We start from the raw sequence: 13,125 nt of genomic DNA on the forward strand, positions 1-13,125 counted from the left end.
TTTTTGGGAAATTTATTACTTTGATATTTTAACTATTTCTTTTCTTTGAACATAGAAGTTTGAAGGACCGATTTAGAGATATTAGGGTCTGCCATGAAATTCTATGAGAATTTACAAGTTTGTTTGCTGAAGGAATCGGCGGATTGAATTTTTAAGGTTCTGTGGAATTACCCCCTTCTTTTGTTAAGGTTTCATGTGGAATTGCTGAATGCTTTAGCCTTTTCAAGTGTAGAAGAAGTTGAAGAAGCTTACAAATTTGAAATTTATGGCTTTGAATGATTCTTAACCTTCAAGTCAGGTTGTTATGCAATTGGATTCTATTAGAGCTTTTACATGCGCATAAAAAGGAATTAAAAAGAAAGCCTTGAATTTGAATTTAGTTTTGGTGGAATTGTCGATTTATTGTGGTTTGAGTTTTATCATATTGTAATTCAAATGGAAGAAAGGAGGGAGTTAGGATTTCCACAGACAATTGCTTGTAGTTTAAAGGAACAGTTAGCAAGAACCACTCTTAATAATGTAAGGTCACAAGGGCATACATATATAGAGCTTCCTGAGGAACGGAAGCGGTTCATTTTCTTCAGCACTCTGTGCCTTGCACCATGTTATAGTGATTCGATGTTACTTGATCATCTGAAGGGGAACCTTCACACAAAGAGATTAGCTGCTGCTAATCCATGGCCTTTCAATGATGGTGTTTTGTTCTTTGGTAAGTGTAACGAAAAAGAGAAACAATTGGCTGTTGTAAAATTTAATGAAAATAGGTTGTTGGAATTTGAAAGCAATGACAACAACCTTGCTATTGTGAAATATGTTGGCAGTGAAGTTAGTTCCTATGAAAAGAATGTAGATGGTATTGCAGAGGATCCAGATCTGGTGATTCCAGGGGTGCTAATCAAGGATGAGGTCTCTGACTGGAAAGTAAGTTTGATTGATTTTGGGAAAATAGCAGCAAGATTCTGTGAGAATGGAGTCTCAAATAGGTTGAGCAGAATATGGTGTGAATGGTAGGGGAAAGAAGCTCCAAGAAATGATGATAAGGTGAAGGTTCCAAAGCATGAATTTGCTGTTGTTACTTTTGTTTATAACTGTGATCTAGGAAGAAAGAGTTTGCTTGATGATGTCAAATCACTTTTCACATCTGGTTCCCCCATGGAATTGGTTAATGTTGTGGCTGCTGGTCGCAAAAGGAAGAAGTCGTTTTCTGATCCAGAGGATATAAGTGAATCGTTGAGTAATCAGTACGATTCATCTAGGGAAGACTCTTCAGCTTCAAATAGCGCTTCTTCGAGACTTGCATTAGATCGATATGATGATCAGCTTCTGCTCACAAGATTTATATCAAGTAAGGCTGTAAGGCGAGAGTTAAGGCGGCAACAGTGTATAGCTGCTGAAAGAATGTGCGATATCTGTCAGCAGAAAATGCTTCCTGAGAAAGATGTAACAGCGCTCTTAAACTTAAAAACTGGAAAACTTGTTTGCAGTAGTAGAAATGTTAATGGGGTATGCTTCATTAGTAAACTTGGTTCTGAATCACCTTTAAATATGGATCATATTGGTCAATATGGCTTATTTTATAGTCTCAGCTTGAAGCACTGATTAACATGTGTATTTTGAGGTTCCAAATTTTATTTACATCTATTGTCTTTCGAAAAATTTTGTAGGCATTCCATTTATATCACACTTCATGCCTTATACATTGGATCCTTCTTTGTGAGCTTGAGACGATTGAAAGCCATAAAGTTAATCCAATAGTAAGAAGAAGATTGTTGGTGTTAAAAACAAATGTGCTAGCATGTTAGCTAAGACTTGAGCAGCAAGGCTCGAGACTTGCAGAAGAAACAAACAGAATTTGAGACAGAAAATTGAAAAACAAAAGCAAAGAAAATTGAAGAGTATATGGAAGGAAATCAGATTGAATTTCATTCATTTTGAATAATGGCATAAAGCCAATACATAAACCAAGCATTTTGCTTGTCAAAAACAGTATGGTCACCTAATCAATACCTACTACAACTAATACATTGAAAATGAAAACAAAGCTTGTACACATAAACAAAGCTGAGTTAACAGCTCAATCATGATCAAATTACATCAAACATCAGCCTAACATGGTTCAAAATGAACTAAAATACATTACATCAAACTAAGGTTACAAAATGAACAAAAATCACCAGCTGCACTTGCTTCAGTAGCTCCTGCATGGCTCGGTCTGCTTCTTGACTGCTTCTGGTGTTACATGCTGACCAAAATTCAACAAAGATATAGGAGGAAAAATGGAGCCAAATGCAATGACACGAGGAAGGATTTGGAGACTAAACCTATGGGGTTCCTGATTTCTTCTATACTCTGCCCTGAGTGCCAAGGTACTGGAATTGAGGTTGAGGATGATAAGCTGGAGAAGCATGATATCTCTCTGTCTCAGGTATGCATTTTGTGATCTTAAAACATCGAGCTGCTGTATGTATGAGGGAACTATATGGAGTTCGTTTCTTTCAAAATGAGTAGAACTGATTATGCTTATGTTATTCAAATCACGCAGCATAAGTCTATGTCGATTAACATGGGTTTTACTATACTTTCAGATGTTTAGCTATAAAATTAAAGTCAGTGATGGTCGTAGAGCATGGATGAAAAGTCCTGAAATGTTGGAGAGCTGTTCAACAGGGTTTCATTTTCCTTCTCAGTTTGGAGAGATGGTTCAGGTTTTCAGACTTGTGCTCACCATTTCCATTTTGTATCAATGAAAATTAGAGACCTTTAACCTTATATTCATTTTAAGTTTGGTGTTTCTTGGTTGCAGGAGAAAGTATTGCCTCTAAAATTGCTGCATTTCTACAGCACCGACAACTGTGAATGTGGCTCAAGTTTGGTAGGATGAATTCTGTGCAGTTGACCTTATCGTCGATGTCAGCAAAAATGCGTAGTGTAACCTGTTATACGTATACAGCAGGTCATGAATACAATGAATAGTTAGCACTTTTGCAATAGGATATTCTCTTTCTATTTTCCATCATGGAGCTTTGTAAATAACTGTTGTACATTGCCGATAACTGCCTGCATTATAAATGATCAGGTCGTCATTGACTTTTATATTAGAAATATACAGATATAGTACTTTCAACTCATCTTGTCTATTGCTCTACTGTAGTTCCTGTCATTTAATTTTAATTGATGAATGCGAACTTCAGTGTTTTAGATTTATGTAGTACGCCATTTTAACAGTAACAAGTGGGCGGCCAACCTGGAAATCAGCCGGTAGTTTCATAGTTGATCCAACCAAAGATTACCCATACAGGTTTTGCGAAATCCCAGTTGACAACCCTGCTGGCCTCCATTGGTGCTCGAAAAAGAGGTGATATATGGGTATAGTTAGCTTTTAAAGAATCTAGTTTTCTATATTCCAGGTGAATTAAATATAATATTATGTATAAAAAATGAAATGATTAGTAACTTTAAGAAACTAGTGTCATCATATTCACCACTTACTATGCGGGTGAGTACAAGTAGAACATCCTGTTGTAACCCGTTGGCTATAGGATACACCGCATATTGAACTGGCGTCCCTCAACCTGTGTTCAGATACTATGGAGTGGCTGGCAGAACAGCTCTGCTCTTGAGCAAAGCATTTATAGGCACATTTTTGCAGGACAAGTAAAATGATTGCTTTGGTAAGGTGAGGATATGTTGCAATCTAGCAAAATGAGGTGTCGTGTAGAGATGATAGAGAGGAAGAGTAGAGCAAACTCTGGAAAACAAGTGCGATGGCAAGTGGTGGTGATCGACGTAATAAGGAGTTGAGAAAGATGAGAGTTACTGATTGTAGAAAGAATGTCGCAAAGAGAATTTTAGAGAACTAAGTTTGCCAAAAGATCCAAAAAGAAAGAAAGTCCTCAAATGAGAAGCTCAAACTTTATTTATAAGCCTTGAAAAAGGAAGTTATTAAAAGAAAGTGGGCATGAATGTGCAAAAATTATGGGTTGTGGGATTGAAAATGTTTACATGAATGTGAGAAAATGGAAAGTAACTTATATAGATTAAGAGTATAATGACAGTTAATAAAAGTTGTACCCACTTGAAATATTTTAACAAGAAAGGTTTTTAAGTGTCAATGCAGCATTTGTTCATTAAAGAAATAAGGAGGAAGCACCATTCTCAAAGAAAGGTCAAGAAGAAATTCTTAATAGGTTTCGTATCTAAGTCTCTAAGTCATGCTTTTCAAGACATCCTAAAAGTGGCATAACTTAGGAATCTTGCCAATCTTTCAACGTTATTCCCCAAAAGTCATTCCCAACGAAGTTATTCCTAAAAGAAGTTAAAGTGCTCATGCAATGAACAATATTTCCTGGAACTACTATTGATTAGATAGTTAGTAACCAAAAACAAGTATCTACATTTCACTCCCTGCATGAGAATTAGCTTTGAGAAAAGTGATTCTCAAGCATTAGTCCAAAATAATAATAACTAATCTATTACCCTTTGCAAGGTACTTATTGATAATTGCTCAAGTTATATAAGTAGTAATATGTGTGCAAGCATGATGCAAGCAAGCTATATTCAGGACAATAATAAATAAATAAATAAAGAAGAAGAAGAAGAAAAAGAAGAAGAAGAAGAGAAGAAGAAGAAGAAGAAGAATGAAAAAATTTTAAATAATGAATAAATAACAATAATAATTTTCACATATATGACTAAAGGTGTTACACATGTTTGTCCCCATCACACATGTTTGCTTCTGTTACATCCACATAACCCTACACTAATAATAGGGTATCATTACTTAGGTTCCATCCCTTTATATGCACTAAAAAAGACAAAGGGATAGGGGGAGGCTCTCTCTTTCTCTCTTTCTTCAACCAAGCTCTTATGAGACTCCTTTCCATTTCTTATCTTTCTCTGTTTAAACCTCTCCATCAACATAAAAACTTACAACAAGTGGCACTCCACCTTACTCAAAGGTGAACCACCATCTAAATCACTACTTCATTCACTTGTTAATCTTATTGGTTAACAAAAGGTATGAAATTTATAAAGTTTGACTGTTTGAATTGAATTGAAGCTAATGGGTTGCAAAACTAGCGAGATAAAACATTAGTGGGATTGAAGCTAGTAAAATACTATGCTATCGAGACGTGAAGCTAACTGGAAGAATCTATTGAAATCAAAAATCTTATTAATAACCAAGTTATTACTCCAAAGTTAATAATGTTAATGTATATTTAACAAATACAGAACACATTATAAATTTCAGATCTCAACATGGATTGAAACTTGTTGGGAATAAACCTGTGTAAGCAACGTAAAAGAATAATAATGAAGAAATTGAAAAGATCGAACACACAAATTTTACGTGAAAAAATCCTCTGAAGAAGATAAAAAACCATGGGCAAAAGGAGATTTCATTAATAAGAGAAAAGTACAATATGGAGAGAGTCACGGCAAAGAAAACCCGAAACCTCAAAAGAAAAAACCCCTTCAAACTAAAACATAAAATTCTCTCTTAATTGTGTTATTTTCCATGTATTAAACCTAGGGTAACTAATGCCTATCTATAGGCTGAAATTCGTAGCTTTTATGACTAGAATATCCCTAGGTTAATTAGGGTTTAAGTGGGGAACCAAAATAGAGTTTAATTGAGAGAAGAAACTAAGAAACTCAAGGAACACATCACTACGTCGTGATGTGACATTCATGTCATCATGATGAGGAGGTGTTGCGTTGTTAGGATGAAGGCTTTCTTCTCGTTGTGACATTGGCTGCTCATTGCAACATCGAGTTTTATCTCATCGGGACGTCACTTACTATTTTTCTAAAATATGAGGCTTACTCCACAAATTTTCACCTTGACTCGTATTTCACTTGACTTCTTTGCGAAGCCTTATCATGGGCCTAATTGGATCTTTATTGGATACTTACCAAGTCCAAACACTGCTCGAACTTTGGATCCGAAAGTCTTTTTGTCAACATTCAGGCCAGATTGTGTTCTGTGCCAATTTTGTGAATCTAAACATCTCCTAAAATGATCACCTCTTGAACAAAGTGATAATAAAAGTCTATGTGCTTTGTCCTTTCATGGTGTATATTATATTTGGTCAGATGTATGACACTTTAACTATCATAATATATGGCAATTGCCTTTTTCTCATAAACCAGTTCTCTAAATAGGCCTCTTAACCAAATTCTTCCTTCACAGCTTTAGTAGTCGATAAGCCCACTGTGGCTTGAAATGTTACTTTCCAACTAATGGCACAATCTCTGAAAGCAAATAGATATCATACGAGAGACCTTATTCAATCTAAGTCTCCTGAATAATTTGAATAAACATAACCGAATAAAACCTTTTGGTTTTTTTCGAACTTTAAGCACATATTTGAAGTACCCTATAAATATCTGAAAATCTACTTAACTGCATGCCAGTGTAATTTGCCAAGTTTGGCCATGTATATACTAACAACACTAACAACGTGTGAAATATCGGGACAAGTGCATACCATTGCATGCATTAGAGTTTTGACTGCGCTTGAGTAAGGTACCTTTGACATGTACCTTTCTTTATCTTTACTTTGAGGGGAATTTGAAATTGAAAGTTTGAAACGTATAGTTAAGGGAATACTTACCGGTTTTGAGTCTTGCATCTTAAATCGCTCAAGGATCTTCTTGGTGTACTTCTATTGCGACAAGAATAATTTTCTGAAACGTCTTCCCCTTGAAATTTCCATTCCTAAATTTTTTTTTGATGCACATCGATCCTTTATCTCAAATTTAGAGTTAAGCATGGTTTTAAGGCGTTTAATTTTTAACAGATCCTTAGCTACTATCAACATATCAACAACATAAATTAGCAAGTATATGAAAAAAATGTTATCTAAACGTTGTAAATACATATAGCTTTCATACTTACTTCATGTGAAACCAATACCTAATATGATGGAGTCAAACTTTTGTACCATTGCCGAGGAGGTTGCTTCAAACCATATAATGGTTTTAGTTGAAGGCAAACATGATCTTCCTTACCTTCAGTTTTGAAGCCTTCCGATTGATGCATGTAGATGTCTTCCTCAAGGTCATCATGAAGAAAAACAGTTTTTACATCTAAGTATTCTAACTCAAGATTTTTTGATGCAATAAGAGCCAAAAGTGCCCGGATGGACGTATGTTTTATGATTGGAGAGAAAACATAATGAAAATAAACTCCATCCACTTGAATTTATCCCTTTAAAACCAACTTTGCCTTATACCTAGTGTTGCTTGAACTTGAACCCTCCTTCTTATTGAACACCCATCGACAACCAAATATTTTCTTTCCGATAAGTGATTTAATTAGCTACCAACCTCGTTCTTTTGGAGTAATTCCACCTCTTTTTTATAGAAACAAGCCATTTTCTAGAATCAGAGACTTGAACTACCACGAAATAACATGAAGGATCGGTTGAATCAATGCTCTCTACAATAAGTCACTAGGTTTCCTTCATAGTATTTCTATGGTGGTTAGATTTTACAACTTTTTCTATCATAAGCCAACTTATAATTTGTTAATTGAGATGGTGAGGGTACTTGTGAGTCGGATGAATTCTCAAATTGATCCTAAACAATAATTTGATGATGAAAACTAGAATTTTTTCGTGACGTCACGACATCCTGTGTTTCCTCTTCGGGACATCGCCATGTTTGTCATGATGTTGTGGCGTCGTGCTTCCTCTCCTCGCAATGTCACCCACTATTTCTTCGACTCCATCTTGCTTAAGACACTCTAGTTTGTTGTGTCTTTAAATGCAGGCGACCCTTTTTCCGAATGAATCATAGTAGATTCATCGAACGTAACATCTCTACTGACAAATGTCTTGATGGTTTCTGGGCACCACAATTTGAAACTTTTCGTACCGATAGAGAATCCAAAAATATGCACTTCACGACCCTTGGTTCAAGCTTTACCTAGCTTAGTTTTACATAAGTAGTACAACCAAAAATTTTAAGGTTAAAATAATTGGGAGGATCACCTGACCATATCTTCCCTAGAAATTTTCTATTCAATGCTCGATGGAGAGATCGGTTCACAAAATGGCTTGCTAAATTGATGGCTTCAGCCCAAAATTCCTTTCCTACCTGTATTAGAAAGCATACATCGGGCCTTTTCAAGCAAGGTTTTGGTCATCCTTTCAGAAACTCCATTTTGCTGTAGAGTACCAACAATGGTGCGATGTCTTTCTATCCCTTCCCATTTGTAGTAACTGTTAAATTCTGATAAACAAAACTCAAGACCATTATCCGTTCTCAACCACTTCATGGACTTCCCAGTTTGTTTTTCTAGCAGTGTTTTCCACTGCTTGAAGATCGAAAACTTCATTCTTCTGTATAAACCCAAACTTTCTTGGAGTGGTCATCAATAAAAGTTAGAAAATATTTATTACCTCCTTTTGAGATGTCAGGAGTCGGACCCCATAAATCAAAATGAATATAGTTGAGTCCCTTTGGTTTTGCGCACTGCTAAATCGAAACTTACTCTGTATGCTTACCGTAAATGCAGTGTTCATAGAAACCTAGCTTTCCAACTCCAGTGTCTTTAAGAAGACTTTTTTTACAAAATGTTGTTATACCTTTCTCCCTCATATGATCAAGTCGCATGTACCAAAGTTTGGTTGAATCAGAATCTATGGAGAAAGAACCACGTCACTTTGTGCAACGTCAAGTTGGTACTTGTTGCGACGTGGCGACAATATCTGTTTTTTTTATAATTACAACCACACCTGTCACCGTCGACCCCTGCAGAATGTATAGGTTGCCCTTCTTCTGTCTTTTTATCACAACGAGAGCTCTACGAGAGACGTTTAAGCCGTTTGACTTGAAAACAGTCCTATAACCATTCGAGTGTAAAATTCTGAAAGAGATGAGATTTTTCTTTAGATCAGGCACATACCTGACATTTGACAGTGTCCGTTTAATTCCTTTGTGCATCTTGATTTGTATTGTGCTTTTACATCTGAATGGATCCTTGATTCAGGATCCTTGTCGGGACACATGTGGTAAAAGCACCCTGAATCAAGGATCCATTCAGATGTAAGTTTGGATATTTAACTCGTAGACACCAATAAGAAATCGTCACCTCTATCCTCGGCTACACTAGTATCAGCAACTTTGACTTTCTACTTTCCTTTCTTGTTGTTTTTGGCATTCCTCTTGTTTTTATTTTGAGGTTTGTAACATTCTGATTTAATGTGGCCCATATTCTTGCAATATCCACAATTTTTGCCACGGTTCTTGGATTTGATCTTGCCCTAGACCTGCTTCGATTTGACTTTCTAGATTGTTGTTTGCTGTCGCATGTGAAATAATATGCGAATGTGCAAGTATACAAGTCAAATCAAGTAATAAAGTAGTAAGTCTCCATAGGGATCAGTTATGATTAATTTGGTTATCACTATGAATTATATGAATCAGGCCATGGCAAAAGAAAACATAATAAAAAATTGTGTAAAGGATAATCACGTATGCAATATTAAAATAAGATAACTAATTTAAAATGATGTGGCAATGTAATGAGACAAAGTTGAGAGGAAAACACCGTTGAATGTGAAGGTTGGAATCACTTAGATTATACCCTTATAACACAATCATGCCATGGAAAAGTTTTAACCAGTCTACTTTTCATAATCTAACTACAGTAATGTACTTCTTTTGAGAGTCAAACTTTAAGCTACCAATCTTAAGGTTTTGTATGTCTACAAGCTTGAAGGATGATACCCACTATTGTTTTTTTCTTACTCTGTACAGAGCGCAATTATATGTCTAGAGTGCTACGAATATTCTTTTGAGTACTTGCTTGTATCATTCGATCACAATCCAACTAATCTAGCCTTTCCAAAATTAAATCAAGTTTGTGAACATACCATTCATCCATCTATGTCTAGAGACTGCAGACATGCATTCAAAATAATACAAATCAAATGAAACAGTAGATCTAGTAAAGATATTGCTTAATCATTAATGGAAATAAAGATTCATCAAGTAATCCCAACCTAATGAGATGAGCTCATGGGTTGAAAATCAACATCCAAAATAAAGGTATCATTCAACAACATCATTTAACAATTAAAAATTCCCAAAAAGTAATCAAGATAATGAAGGAAGAACTTCAGCAAGCCTTCGCCAAATCAGCTCCCAACTCTAGTGCTGCAATATGGTGCCAGACCCAGGGTTGAATGCTTCGTCCCCTTCCTTGTGTCTCTGTTCTGTGCTTTAGCTGCTACCTATCTTATTTTCTCTAGATTTTTCACACGAGTTGTTTTTGAAGAAGAAGAACCGCTCCTCAATTCTCGTTCAAATCCTCTGTCTGTAGAATTCTCCTCTCTTTTCTCTTTTATAAGGTAGGTCCCCCCTCTCAGCAAACACTTTTCTCCCTCTTTTTTAGGTGGATTTATCTGGTATATGTCCAGATGGCTGGGAGTGACAAAGACTGAGTGCTGCATCAGCATCTTCCTGGAATTGCCATGGCATTTATGCTAGCAATCTGTCCAACCTTATTCCATGACAAAACTTTACTCCATTTCTCTTCTTCCTTGTTACACCTGCTACAAACATAAACAAGTCATTTCCTTTCACCAACAAAAGTAACATATATTAACATTGAAAGTACAGTCCAAGCTTCATGATGCAATGTTATAAAAATATCCTAAAAATGCAAATATAACTACTTAAGTACAGACAATTAATCAAGTTTAGAGACTTGCAATATAACTCCTTTCAAGAGTTATCACACCCCCGAACTTGAGTTATTGCTTGTCCTCAAGAAAAATATGTATGAATGCATGTATGCAAGAATGCAGGAATTTCCATAACACATAATTACCTTTTGTATTGCTAGACCGTATGAAGCATATTTCTTTTACCTACATTCTCAACTATCTTCAGCCTCTAAGAATCGGTTCAAGTTCCATAAGCTTATTTAGCAAAGTAAGTGCAAAAAATTTGTCCTAAAAATAAAACTTCCTAATTGCTCAAACAATTTTGACTATAGCAAGTACCTCCTAGTGTACTTAGTTTATCTTTCATCTAACTCAGTTTCTTCTTCTTCTTTTTTTTAGTCAAATTGACTTTTCATAAATTAGTTACAAATACTTTTACTAGGGAATTCATCTTGTCACATAGTTTCTTTACTTGACAATTTCAATGGAGCATACACTAAATTGCCAAGTATTTTATCATGTCACAATTTGAATGAAATGCACTCATGAAGTTAAGGCTGTTAATTTATAAGATGGATGGAGCAGAAAACTATCTCCTTAGCTACTCAGCCTAGCACTACATTGGAGTGTCCCTAAACTTCTTCTATTATTGAATTACTCGTACTTAAACTTACTTTTCTAATCAACAACATAATGGAGGAAACAAAATGTTGCTGACCTACTTGGCAATTTCAAGCATTAGAGTAACTTATGGAATTAATTTATATATATATTTATTATTATTATTAAAAATTACCAATATCCTGAACTTAGCCTCAAGAATTTCTAAGATTATTAAAGAAACCTACTATAGACTAATTGTAATTAGAATTAAGGAATTTTATTTTTAGAGGTCAATTCTCAAGCAACTGTTTTAAGCTAAACTCACCTAATTCACCGTCACAAATTTCTAAGTATGCTAAAGAATTAAATTCTTCATCGATCATCATCAGCAAAAATATACTCATTGTAGTCTAACAGTTTTCTGGCATTTATGTGTCATGGAAAAATGAATGAAAAAATGAACAAATATTAAAACAACTATCTAATCCACAACAGACCCCCAAGCCTAAGGGATGAATTATCCTCAATGCATGGACATGTAAAAATAAAAAAGAATGAAAATACATATATAGAAAGAAAAATGTAAAGACAATAGTTATGAATGCATGATAAAATGAAATTGAAAATGAAAGCTTGGAAAGAAAGTGTTGTTACTCTAGTTTGGGCGAGTGGTTTTGCGGGCAACATGCTTGTAACACTGCTTCCATTTCAAGTAATTGATTGGCACCTCATCCTCCTCCTCATCTAATTTGGTGAGATCATCAATCAACTTATTAATCTCACTATCTTGTTTTGATACTGGCGTAGTCGATGGAAGTGGGATAGGTGTAGTAGCAGGTTTAGTTGTTGTAAAAATCTGGTTGGTTTCTTTCTCTTCTTGGTCAAACTCAATATTCATAGATTAGGTTTTCTCTTCCCCTACCTTGGGTCTTGTTTAGTCCTTCTCCTTAGTGGCAGTGTGAATGGTGGTAGGTTTGGTTGCATCAGCTTCGGTTTCAAGACTGAACGATCTTTTGGAGATATTATGGGTATATCTTTCTTCTGCTGTTTGGTTGAAAAAAGGCTCTTGGGGTGAATTAGCCTATGGAGGAGGAACACGGTGAGCAATTCAAAACAAGTTAGAGTAACTGTAAAAAGAAAAAAAGGTAAGAGCTTTGTAGTTATGAAAGAAACAAAGAAAATGTTGAAGGAGAATGAAACTAATAGTAACTGTGAAAGAACAGAAAAAGATTAGGATAAAAGAAGAGAAAAATTAGGCCGTGACGTGGGTGATAAGAAGGCTAAAATTATGGCCTGGCACGGTAAAAGAAAGTTTAGGCGGGAAGATAAAATTTTATTGGGGGTAAATAAAGTAAAAACTAGCAAGTGTTGCTAATAGGCAAACCACTAAGCTACCAAGCCCAATCCTTAGTATACCTGCAAAGGAAAATAGAAAAAAATTAATTAATTTTCCGAATCAATTAAAGAAAAAAAGAAACAAATAAAAAAAATAAAACAAAGAAACTCATGCAGAGGATGAAATTTAAGTATTTTAAAGAGTAATGGAATGTTTATCCTGAGTTATAGGGACACCCCAATAATGCTTCAAACGTCAGCCATTGAGTTTGAAATTAAGGCCAGTCTTGCCATCTTTGACTTCTACAGCTCCATGAAGGTAGACATGCACTATCTCAAGTGGGCCAGACCAATGAGACTTCAATTTTCCAGGAAACAATTTTAGCCTAGAAGTGAACAACAGCACCTGTTGTCCAGGGTCAAATTGTCAAGGTAAAATCTTCTTATCATGCCATCACTTTGGCCTTTCTTTATATAGTTTGGTATTCTCATAAGCCTGAGCTCTAAA

General features: G+C 35.4%; 1 pseudogene; it reads left to right on the forward strand.

The window, feature by feature from the left end:
- The first annotated feature begins 210 nt into the window (after nucleotides 1-210).
- LOC107918981 (uncharacterized) lies at nucleotides 211-3,118 on the forward strand (annotated as a pseudogene).
- The last annotated feature ends 10,007 nt before the right edge of the window (nucleotides 3,119-13,125 follow it).

The sequence above is a fragment of the Gossypium hirsutum genome, chromosome D13 (assembly GCF_007990345.1).
Source record: "Gossypium hirsutum isolate 1008001.06 chromosome D13, Gossypium_hirsutum_v2.1, whole genome shotgun sequence".
Lineage (NCBI taxonomy): Eukaryota > Viridiplantae > Streptophyta > Magnoliopsida > Malvales > Malvaceae > Gossypium > Gossypium hirsutum.